A 12,584-nucleotide genomic window follows, 5' to 3' on the forward strand; every position below is an offset into this window, starting at 1 on the left:
GGAGGGTTGGTGAAAGCCAAATTAAAATTTGGAGTGAGGTCAAGGAGGTTAGGGCTCAGGGTTAGGGTAAAATACCACCTAATCACCAGAGAAGTGCCACAATATTATGAGTAATTACTTGATAATTATAAATTACTACTCAGTAAATACTTCCTTAATATTACAGAGTTATTACTTGGTGAAATGCCAGATTATTACTGTATAATTACCACCTCATTCTTGACCACCTATTACTAAATCATACTTGGTAACTGGGGCCCACTAAATTAAAGTGCTACTACGTTTTAGGTAGAGTTTTAATGTGTAAGTGTTCACACAGCTGACTCTTCATTGTTTTACACCACATCGTTTTGAAATGATTAAGATAACTTCAGCTAAGTTTTGAAAATAAATTCACAAAAATCTATAAATTTTTTTAGGGCTGTTGAGATTAATCACATTACATTCACATTCATTTTTTACTTGTGATTGTGATAGCATGGTTTTGGTCACTTTTGACACACTTAGGTTAAGCCACTGCAGCCACAGTAAGTAAAAATTAGTACATAACTGTTTAACTGTTTCTCATTTAACTTAAAAAAAAAAAAGACCTCCAACAGCTCAGTGAAAAATTCCAAAATCATCTCACCTTGTGTTAACATTTATTTCCATTTTCACTTTTCTTCTATTCCTTTACTATCTATAATAAGCTCCTTTTTCACTGATTAAGTTCATGTTGTAAACATTCATCTGCCTATAAAAGCTAAGATTGTGTATCACTGGGGGTTTTCTGATACCAGAGCTAAACTGACCCTTTTTATACGGTGCTGGTGCCTAAAGTGTGTTAAAGTCAGCAGGAGTATAAAAGCAGTCTGGGTATCATAAGGTGCCAGTAAAACATGGAATAAGAAAAGGAAACCAGTGTCACACATTTTCCTTGCTTTTATTTGGGGTGGCAGGGTATCAAAATAAAATATCGATATCTGCAATTGTAAGCTGGTCCAGTAGGTATCAGGTGTGTAGATACCTACTGGAAAAATGGTGACTTTTCAGTGTTTTCTTGAGCAATATTCCACCTTATGCAGTTTGATCTACATTTTATGGTGGTAATTATTATCAAACGTCTAAAGATCTGTGACCATAACCCACTAAGTAACAAGTTCACATGTCTTTTACAGGCATATTTGAGATATCCTCTTAAATGTGTTGTGTAACATTGACACTCATGTTCAAATGTGCTGAGTAATGAGTTGACTCACACCGCCCTGAACTTGGGAGCTGCAGCCTCATAAATCACCAACAACTGATCTACTCAACTTCTCTGACAAAAATCTAACACAAACCAAGCAGGAAAGTTTCACAAAGATTAAAATACTCACAGTGTATGGTACTGTATGTCTGTATCATTACATTTTGATATTGTTTTATTTGGGTTGTGTCAGTTTTAATACCCTCAGCACTGTGCTTTGTGAATTAGACCTTGAGATGGAGCAGATAGTGAGAAAATACTTTTAAAGCTCATAGCACCCACAAAAATTACTGTGATTGTTTTCTATGGAAAATGAGAACGAAGGCTGTTTTCATGCATTCTGCATTAAGTCAAATATGATTGATGTTCCTGCTGCTGAAATTCAGGTGAGACTATCTCTCATGCAAATCAGAGGCACCTTATCAGAAGTCAACACTTTATCATACCAAGGAAATTCTGCTAGTTGTATCCCAGACAAAACAATGCCAAGTGTGCATGTAAATCTAAACTAAATGCGCTTTTCACCGTAATCTGAGGTGATGTGAGCAAGCAGAGGCCCTCAGTAAAAATACCGTGTAGGCTGGTAAACAAAGTGGCTTTGAAAAGGAAGTGAGAGGTTCAATATCAGTGAGTTACTAAGAAGGCAGAGCACAGGGAAAATCCAGTCACTGTTTCAATTCTCAGTGCATGGCCTACTGTAGCGTGTTTACATCCAGCTGAGGTTTTATACAGGTCACCTGCAAAGAGTCTTCAATAGATTCTTACACAAAAACAAGCAGTGATGAGACATTGAGAAAGATGTGACAAATAGTAGCAGGAACCTGCATCTTTAACTATTACTGCAAGTGACATCCCTCACAAGCCAGATAAGGATTTTTAACTACAAGATAGCCACAATTTTGCCATCACTGAATGCTGCTCTCACAGACATCATCATAAACACAACACCAAGGTTTAATGATCCGTAGGCCATAATATTTTTATGGTTTAAAGCCCACTCCAGGTTGTTCAGGTGATTAGGTCAAATTTATCACAGCTGTTTTCTCTTCTACGAGAACATCTGATCCTGTATTAAAACTCCACAATGGAAAGATTTGTTGTGGGATTTCTCTCACATATGCAGCTCTAGCATGAGTCAGAGTCTATTTTCTTGCCTTTACAATCACAGTTCATTTCTCATTCATCACTCTCTTCCAGGCTCACTGAATTTTCTGCAGTCATTGTCTAGGGTCTGTCACTGGAAAATCAGCTGGCTCTCCCTTATTGTTAGCCTATTAGCTCCCTTTCTGATGATTTCTGCCTCTAGTTCTCTCATGCTGACATTTCATGTGCCTCTCCAACTCCCATTACTGCTCTGCTTTGCAGCCATCAGCTCTTAAACCAGCTCTTTGCAAGCCTTCAGCCACCATTACTAGAGTCTGGACTCTGGAGGGGATCGGTCCTGCTGCTGCTCACAAAAAGACATTATGCAATCACAAAATCCCCCAATACAGTCCAAACACAAAGAACTTCAGACAAGATACATCTCCATGATATTTGTTGTGAAAGCAATTCTTTTTCTTATTTGTCTCTCCTTATAGACCTAAACATGTGGAAAACAAATCATAAGTATAAAAACATGCACTACATCCAAAGACTGTAATATTCAACATGTACACATGTAAATGACGAGTATTATTTTATTTATTTAAACTTGACATTGGAATACGAGTCAGGCCCAGCATTTCTTTTGTGTGAAGTCTAGACCAAACAAATCAGACCATTTTACATTCTCAGGCTTGGGTGGCTAGGGAAAGGGTTGGCTAGCCCAACATATTTACTTAATTGCAGGGGTGTCCAAACTATGGCCTCGGGGCCAAATGCAGTCCGCAGTCCATTTTTGATTGGCTCGCAGCAAATTCTAGAAATAAAATGTAATATGGCTCCCATGAGATGATGAAGCTTATGCTTAACTGTATTGCACTTTTTATTTTCAGCACTAGGCATTGCTACCATGATGATTGTGTAAACAAACATTTTGACAAGGAGATATCTTGATTAATAATGTCCTGATGGGTTTTTGCAGCAACTAACAGCGCCGACAGCTTATCAGGGGTGTAGCCAGTGGTAGCCAGGGCCAAACAGGGTCCCCTGAAATCTGATTGGCTCCCCCAAATCTTGAAAATGACGGTCTATTTGCCTTGTCAGCCATTAAAAAGCCATTTAGGCATATTCAATGTATTAACTTACACTGGATTAGTCTTAATTACTTTAATATCCCTAAGGTGAGGAATATGAAAGTGGCCCAACCATTCTTATATATTTCTGTATGTGGCCCTTGGTGGAAAAAGTTTGGACAGCCCTGCCTTATTGCTAGCGGACAACACTTGTAACACAAACTTAATGCTAACTCCTGCATAAGTTTTTACGATAGTGTCCCAGCTGGCCCCAAGATCTTAAAAAAGTTGTAAAAAATATTGCTTGAAAAAGAAGCCATTTTAACTTCAAACTTAAAAAATGTAAAATATCCTACACAAGAGGCAAGGCAAGTTTATTTAAATAGCACCTTTCAGACACAAGGCAATTCAAAGTGTCTTTCAAGGGCACAATAACTGGGCAAAACAATTTAAAAGAGAACACTACAAAGAAAGTCCTGTGATCAGTAGATCACATGGCATTCACAAAGCAGACATACGTGTCTAACAGAGTTTTTTATAAGCACTAACATACACTTAAATATGTGTAGTTATGCAGATGTTCATGGATGCACCCAGAGACTTAAAAATTAATTGTGTGCTGATGTAAACACGTATTTACACATGTGCATGAAATGATGTTTAAAAATGATATTTATTTTGAAAAAAAAAGGAAAAGGTGAGTTAAGTTAAGAACAAGACAAAACTGAACAATGAACAAAGCAGATCTGACAGATTGCTTCAGTAAACCACTTGCTTATTCATTTAAACGCCAATGTAAACAGAAATGTTTTGTGCCCTGATTTGAATGAGTTAAATGTTTTGGCACATCTCAGGTGCTTGGGCAGTTGGTTCCAGAGGTAGGGCGCATAATAACCAAAAGCTGCCTTAGCCTGCTTGGTTCTTGTCCTGGGTACAGTCAGGAGACCTGTCCCAGATGATCTGAGGGTTCTGGGCGCTTCATTTAGGCCCAAGGCTGTTTAGGGATTTAAAAGCAAGTAGTAAAATTTTAAAATCTATTCTTTATGATACAGGAAACCAATGCAGTGATTTAAGAACTGGTGTTATGTCTCAATCTTTTTGATATTAGTCAGTACTCTAGCAGCACCATATTGAGCAAGCTGTAACTGTCTCATTGATTTTTGATTATTCCTGCAAGGACACTGTTGCAGTTGTCAAGCCTACTAAAAATAAATGTATGCATAAGTCTTTCTGTGTCTTGTTTTGTCAAGAATTCTTTAATTCTTGCAATGTTTTTGAGGTTATAATAAGCTGATTTTATTACTGTTTTGATATTACTGTTAAAATTTAGATCAGAGTCCAGAACAAGACCTAGGTTTTTGCAACAGTCTGACCCTAGGTCTCAGATGCCCCCTCTCACAGACCATTCATGTGGGATGCCGTGCCAGTCAGAATGGAAGTACTGTCATTTTCCAGTACAAAGTATTTCCACTTTTGGGGCAGGGGGTTGGGGGGGGGGGGGGGGTACTTTATTCATACAAAGTCTAGTAGTTACATTATTTTAATAGTTATATTAAATGAAATAGAGGGGAAAGGTCAGAGGTCTAATCTGGGGTTAAATTATGATATGGAATGGTTGCTCACTTTAGCTTTGTTAACTTTAGCTAAAGTTAACATCACCACACTATCTGGTTAATGTTGCTACGGAAGCCAATGTAGCTACGTTTGCTTTAACAACATAAGCTTTAGCAAATGTACTTAAAGGTCACGTGGCTACTTAAGTTACCTACACCATGTAGTTATATTTCTTATGTAACTAATGTTAGTTTTGTAGCTTATGTTACCCAGAAATGTATGAGTCACAGCTAACAGAACCACAGAAGCTGCATCAGAATGTTTTCATGGAGGATGTTTTTTTCCTGTAAACAGTCTGTTTACTCGACTTTATTAAATGTTTTGTAATTGGGACAGGTTTTTAACCTGTTACTTAAGTATCCTAACCCTTAACTTTGACCTTACCTTGACCTAACCAAAAACTGTATCCACTTTAAAAGTGTAACTTGTATTTCTGTTCTGACAGATATGAAGTCTCATAGTAGTGGTCTGCAAGAGGGGGCGTCTGAGAGCGATGGTCTGCAGCAAGACCCCTCTGAAATCCCATGCCTGGCAAAAGTCATAAGGATGTGTCCATCAGTATGCTGCTGTCCAAGACTAGGCTATACTTGGTCTAAAATTTTATTTGATGCTAATTTTGTTAGCACAAAAAATATTTTAGTTAATTTTCATATTTCTGTCAAGCCACATTTTTACTTTAGTTTCAGTAAACTAAAATGATTTCTATGTGTTAGTTTTAGTTGCAATAGTTATTTTGTTGGTTTAGGTTAACCCTTTACCTACTGAGTCTAAAAATGGCGATTTGGACATATTTTGTTATTATGGCTTTAAAATAGTCAGGAAATGCCCTTAGTCTGAGAGCTTTGGTACTTGTACTTGAACTTGACTTGTCAACATCTGGTTAATGATTATTGCACATTATATGGAATTCTCAACAGTTTAAAAGAAGAAAAACACAAAAACGGATTTGTTTTTCATGGCTTTTATGAGAAAGCCTCTCCTTTTTCACTTGTCTTCTGCCAAAGCTGCTGTTTTTGCAGTGCTGTTTGATATTTCTGTAATATATATACCACACATCATATATTGCCGGAAAGCACAGATTCTCCGCTCTCTGTCAGCGTTGGAATTTTTTTAGATTGAGCAAACTTTCGAGGAGTTACAGTGTTGAGAATCCGTGTAGCGGTCTTGCGATACTTCTGGTGTTTTGCTATGGTGTTTTGCTATGAATGCCCACATCATATGGTTGCGAGTACAGTAATGAACCAAGATATGTGCCCATGCCCAGAATTCTCAGCTTTCCAACGCTGTTGGAATTTTTCTGATCAGACAAACTTTGACAGAGTTACGGTAATAATACTCCAGACACATAAAACACAGCGCTCAGTAGGTAAAGGGTTAACCATAATAGCCTTGGTGGTAATAATAAAGAACAAGTAGAAAACCTGTGCAATCTATTAGTATAATGATTTTATATATGCAATTATTAAACAGATAAGACTTAACTCATAATTTTATAATTCATATCTCATTCATCTTTACACTGTAATATTGACTTAATTCTTGCAATATAATAAAAAAAACGGACAGCATCGTCACACAGCATTTTGCCCACCTTTCAGGTGCACCTAGCTAAATAGGCTGAATGACTAAGTTAGTAAACATCGAAATTGAGCCTCAGATCATTTTAGCCATCCAACTGTTCAGACAAATTTCTTCTCAAGGGATTTAAGCACTTGTTTAAAATGTCTACATTTAAGGGTTGCTGATGGCCTAAAGCAGTAATTTTCAATGTTTAGTCAGGACTCGGGACCCAGGATATTGAGCAGGGGTCACCAGTTGCCTTCCAAAAAATAAAGAATATTTTTAAATGATTTCAAACTGTATGTTTTATCCATTTTTATAAAAATATACTGTGTGCATTAAATTTGTTAAATCCAAGAAAGCATAGTAATTTGGTTAGATTTAAGCTGAAATCAACGTAATGTTTAGAAATCCTCAGAATCTTAGTCTGCACATGCCTATTCTTGAATGTGCACAGCTATGCTCAGCTATGTTTCAACCACCTTGAGGGACAGAGGGGGCCTGTGGTCTCTGGCTCTTTTATTTTTAGGGGTTGTTGAAAGGTTTAAGAACCCCTGGCCCAGAGGTCAGGTTGCATCCCATCTACACAGACGGCTGGGGTTCATGTCCCCATCATGTCATGTGTGGCTCCTTTCCTGCATGTCATTCCCAACTCTCATCCATATTTCCAACTACTCTTTCCAGTGTGGTCTCTCTGTCAATAAAGGCATTAACACACCGGGTTTTATAGTATCTGTATTTTAAACATTACTTTCTTTGCTTTCAATTTCATGCAGTTTTATCTAGTGTGAGTGTTTAAAGGGTATTTTTTTATCTTACCTGAAACTGCTCGTGCTGAAGGATCAACCAGGACTTCCCAAATCATGAATTTGTATAGAACCCTCCTGGAGAAATGAAGGAAATATAAAATTAAAATTTGCAAATATACAATTAAATAAGGTTGTTTGACAAGGTTTGAAAAAAACACCCATTGTTAAAAAGAAATTAGGAAACAGATTTCCCCTTCTTTCATGCTCCCACTTTTCTACCTTTACCTTCCTTTTTTTCTCCTGCAAACACACGAACACTTTTCCTACTCCGCCACAGTCTGCGTCTTAGTCAGCTGACTCTAGTTTTAAGAACAAGACTGTATCAGTAGGTGGCCCTTTAGGGGAGGGGTAATTCAGTCATGTTTATGTGTAAATGCAGCTATCTGGGATAATCATGGCATCATGTAGGATATCCCTGACACATAATGTAAATCAGTAAATCATCTCTGTCTACTGCTGTTCTATGGAGAGTACTGTGTTATAGCATGGTTTGCAAACTGCACAGCAACAGTTGGGAAAGCCTCCCTGAGAGTCATAAACACTGCTCAAAAAACACTAACCCAGCTCTCATTGATATACACCCTCAAAACACGCGGTCTTTGCAGAGCCAGCTGCATTCTGAAGGATGTCACCCTCCCATTCATCCACCTTTTCACTTTGCTGCCATCAGAACAACATCTCGGGACCCTAAAAACTCACACATCAAGGTTTACAAAACAGTTTCTGCCTCAGAGCCATTACTGAGATTTACTTTACAGGAACAGTGCTACAAATACAACCACCAATCCCCCAATAACACTGATCATTACACGACTCACATCTGGCACTGTGAGCAGGACTGTGCATAATATTTATGCATTTTTAATTTTTACATTACATTTCTTTAGAGGTGCAATTTGGTTATTTCAAAGGTGCCATATGGTCTTATAATCTTGAGCAATACAGCTCATAGAAAATGACTCAGTGACCATGTGCAGTTTTGTCTTTTTACTTGCCCTGTTTTTTTAATAGCATAACACTGTAGATTGCACTGAATGCACCAGACTTTTAGAACTTTTCTAGCTCAGCCTGTTTTTCCTTTTATATGTTCTCCTTGTTTTAGAGAAACACAGCAAATTTTGTTGTACAATGTGAAATGACAATTAAGGTATTCTAATCTATTCTGTTTTAAAGGGAAGATTTTTTAAAATTTACTTTTAATCAACACAAAGTTTTTACCTAAAATGTGGAGCATACTGTACAAAACTCATAATCTACCCTGATAAAAAAAACCCAAAGATGTTGAAAAGGCATCTCTACCGTATACAGTACAGTGCGTTCAGAAAGTATTTAGACCCTCTGTTTCAGTTTTTCTTATGATGCAGCCTGATGCTACGGAAAAAGATATATATTCTCATAAATCTACACTCAGTACCCTGTCATGACAAAGTGAAAATAACATTTTAGAAATGCTTGCTAATTTATTGAAATTCAAAACTGAAATATCACACTGACATAAGTATTCAGACCCGCTGACCCTTTGTCCAATCACTTCAATTTATCACGTGGATTCCAATCAAGAAGTAGAAATATCCCAGCAAAGACTGGGAGATATGGGAAGAACCTTAGAGAAATTTCAAGCAAGGGGTCTAAACACTTATGTCATTGTGATATTTCTGTTTCTTTCTTTTTTATAAATTAGCAAAAGATTCTAAAATTCTGGTTTTACTTTGTCATGATGGGGTACTGAGTGTATAGTAATGAGAATAAAATTATTTTTTATAATGTAGCATCAGGCTGCAACATAAGACAACTGGAAAAAGAAAAGGGGTCTGAATACTTTCTAAATGTAGTGTATTAAAAAAAAAAAACTTAATTTGGGGACAATGAATAAACTATAAAACCGAAAGAATGACTACATTTTGCATACATAAAGTTTTGTATAAAATCCATGTTACACAACCCGGTACCGTCCTTATTTATATGGAATTTATTGTTACTGGTGACTTAAACTTGTATAGCTCCATTTTCTCCTCTCTCTCTTCCTCCCCTTCTGTGTGGAGACTGAATGGTACTTGGAGCCCTGAGCAACGTCATCCCCCCTCCCCTCCTGCTTGTCTTTTATCGTATCTGATTGGTTACACAGAAACACATGCCCCTACACAGACACATCCAGTTAACCGCAGTTGATGTTGTTAGAGAACAGTGAGGAGAAAATATCCTCCCTTTATTCTGTGCTCTTTTGAGCGGGGAGGGGACACATGGTTTCAACAAGAAATGTTGTTCAGTTCTGAGTAAGCTGGCATTCCTACAGCAACATCCATACTAACAGCTAACGCAGCAGCAGGCCCTGAATATACCGGACAAGCCGACCGTAATGCTTTTGGGATTGTTTTTATTTTTCATTTCATACAGAGACGTGGTCCAGTTTAAGTAAAAAGGACTCAATCCTAAAGTTACAGTCATGGACGAAAGTATTGGCACCCCTGGAATTTTTCCAGAAAATACACAATTTCTCCCGGAAATTGTTGCAATTACAAATGCTTTGGTATACACATGTTTATTTCCTTCATGTGCATTGGAACAACACAAAAAATACGAAGAAAAAAACCAAAATGGACATAATTTTACACAAAACTCAAAAAATGGGCCGGACAAAATTATTGGCACCTTTTTAAAACTGTGGGTAAATCATTTTATTTCAAGCATGTGATGCTCATTTAAACTCACCTGTGGCAGTAACAGGTGCTGGCAATATAAAAATCACACCTGAAGCCAGTTAGAATGTATAAAAGTTGACTCAAGCTTTGTGTTGTGTCCCTGTGTGTACCACACCAAGCATGGAGAAGAGAAAGAAGGGCCGAGAATTGTCTGAGGACTTAAGAAGCAAAATTGTAGAAAAATCTGAACAATCTCAAGGTTTCAAGACCATCTCCAGAGAACCTGGAATTCCTTTGTCCACTGTGTGTAATATAATCAAGAAGTTTATAACCAATGGTACTGTGGCTAATCACCCTGGACGTGGACGGAAGAGAAAAACTGGCAAAAGAATGCAACGCAGGATAGTTGGAATGGTGGATAAACATCCTCAGTCAACTTCCACACAAATTCAGGCTGTCCTGCAGACTCAGGGTGCAAAAGTGTCAGCTTGGACCATACTTCTGAATGAGATGAAGCGCTATGGCAGGAGACTGAGGAGAACCCCACTGCTGACAAAGAGCCATAAAAAAGCCACACTGGAATTAGCAAAAATGTACCTGAGTAAGCCTCAATCCTTCTGGGAGAACATTTTGAGGACAGATGAGACTAAGGTAGAGCTTTTTGGAAAAGTACGTCATTCTACTGTTTACAGAAATCAGAATGAGGCCTACAAAGAAAAGAACACAGTGCCCACAGTCAAACATGGTGGAGGTTCAAGGATGTTTTGGGGTTATTTGCTGACTCTGGCACTGGGTGCCTTGACTGTGTGCAAGGAATCATGAAATCTGAGACTATCAAAAAATTTTGGGCTGCAATGTAGGGCCTAGTGTCAGAAAGCTGGGTCTGCATCAGAGGTCATGGGTGTTCCAGCAGGACAATGACCCCAAATATACCTTAAAAAGCACCAAGAAATGGTTGAAGACAAAGCGCTGGAGAGTTCTGAAGTGGCCAGCAATGAGTCCGGATCTAAATCCCATTGAACACCTATGGAGAGATCTCAAAACTGCTGTTGCAGGAAGGCACCCTTCAAATCTGAGAGACCTGGAGCAGTTTGCAAAAGAAGAGCGGTCCAAAAATCCAGTTGAGAGGTGTAAGAAGTTTGTCGATGGTTATAGGAAGCGATTGGTTTCGGTTATTTTTTTTCCAAGGTTGTGCAACCAAATATTAAGTTGAGGGTGCCAATAATTTTGTCTGGCCCATTTTTTGAGTTTTGTGTATAAATTATGTCAATTTTGTCTTTTTTCTTCGTATTTTTTGTGTTGTTCCAATGCACATAAAGGCAATAAAAACATGTATACCAAAACATTTGTTGACTGCAACAATTTCTGGGAGAAATGATGTATTTTCTGGAAAAGTTCCAGGGGTGCCAATACTTTCGGCCATGACTGTATATCTGAGGTATTTATAGCAGTGGAGGCAGCCATTAGAGGGCTTCAGTACAACTACACCCAACTCTATATGGTATGACTCTGAAAGTAGAATCACTCACTCAGTCACGCAGTCAGACACAGACAGAGCCATCTATAGGACTGACCTTAGTGGTCAGCCAAAAATAGACACATTATCCATTAAAATTGATATAACAAACAGTGATGAGTTGTTGGTCGTTATTATTAATGTCATGTGTTTATGTGAACAGATATAAAGCAATTCACAGACATCTAGTGTGGTTTCAAAGTCATTACGTATAAAACATAAAACTAAAATCACAGGAATCTGTCCAGGACCCCAAATAGAAGATCAACACACATTAATATACACTAAAATTCAAGGAACTTAAATCAAGGTTCAGAGCAAAAAGGTAACAATGTGATGATTGAGCTTAATGAGATGATGCGACTAGTTCCTGAAAAGTTGAGGTCGGGGGGTCATGAGGCTCTGATTGACACCAACAGAGTGATGAGTGAGTTTTTCAGTGTGAGGTGTAGTGAAAGGAGCTGCAGTAATGTGAGTGGGTCATGATGAACAGACATGAAATCATGTCATGTGCCCCAAAGAGCCATAAACAGTCTCTGATTTGAATGTGTAAATGTCAGCCAAGACAGACAGCCAGCAGCCAGAAGAGGGAACAAGCTGTTTCACATGTCCACGTGTATGCAAATAAATACTTTCTGCAAAAAAAAAACACACACAGCGTATATTAGCACGTAGCGTATGGTTACTTGTATTGTACACACAGATCTACACAAATAAACACATAGATTAGAGAAAGTTTAAAAATATCTTGGGCCAACATTAGCATCTGGGCCAGCTTCAACAAATTCTAGACATAACAAATGTACTAAAGACGTCATTGGTTGAATCTGAATCTGTTAAGCTGACCCTGAATTTACATTCTGTAAATAATGAAAAAAAATAAAAATAAAAATCTTAATCTCCGTATCATATATGATCACATTATCATTAACAAACTACATTTATCTTCTGCAGGTTCATAGTGAATTCTGTTGTTTTAAATTATTTGCGTGCTTACTCATTCAACTATTAATAGATTTGTGACAAATCCAAAGAAAATCCTGAACTTAATGAGTCTAACAC

At 37.7% G+C, this 12,584-nt stretch overlaps 1 long non-coding RNA gene across 2 annotated transcripts in view; it reads right to left on the reverse strand.

Annotated features, from left to right (window-relative positions):
* LOC121510951 overlaps nt 1-12,584 on the reverse strand; it is a 116,332-nt gene that overhangs the window by 20,831 nt on the left and 82,917 nt on the right. For both annotated transcript variants that reach the window (XR_005992008.1, XR_005992007.1), the window contains one exon: nt 7,378-7,442. This is a non-coding gene — a long non-coding RNA (uncharacterized LOC121510951). The remainder of the gene's footprint in view (nt 1-7,377; nt 7,443-12,584) is intronic.

The sequence above is a fragment of the Cheilinus undulatus genome, linkage group 6, assembly GCF_018320785.1.
Source record: "Cheilinus undulatus linkage group 6, ASM1832078v1, whole genome shotgun sequence".
Lineage (NCBI taxonomy): Eukaryota > Metazoa > Chordata > Actinopteri > Labriformes > Labridae > Cheilinus > Cheilinus undulatus.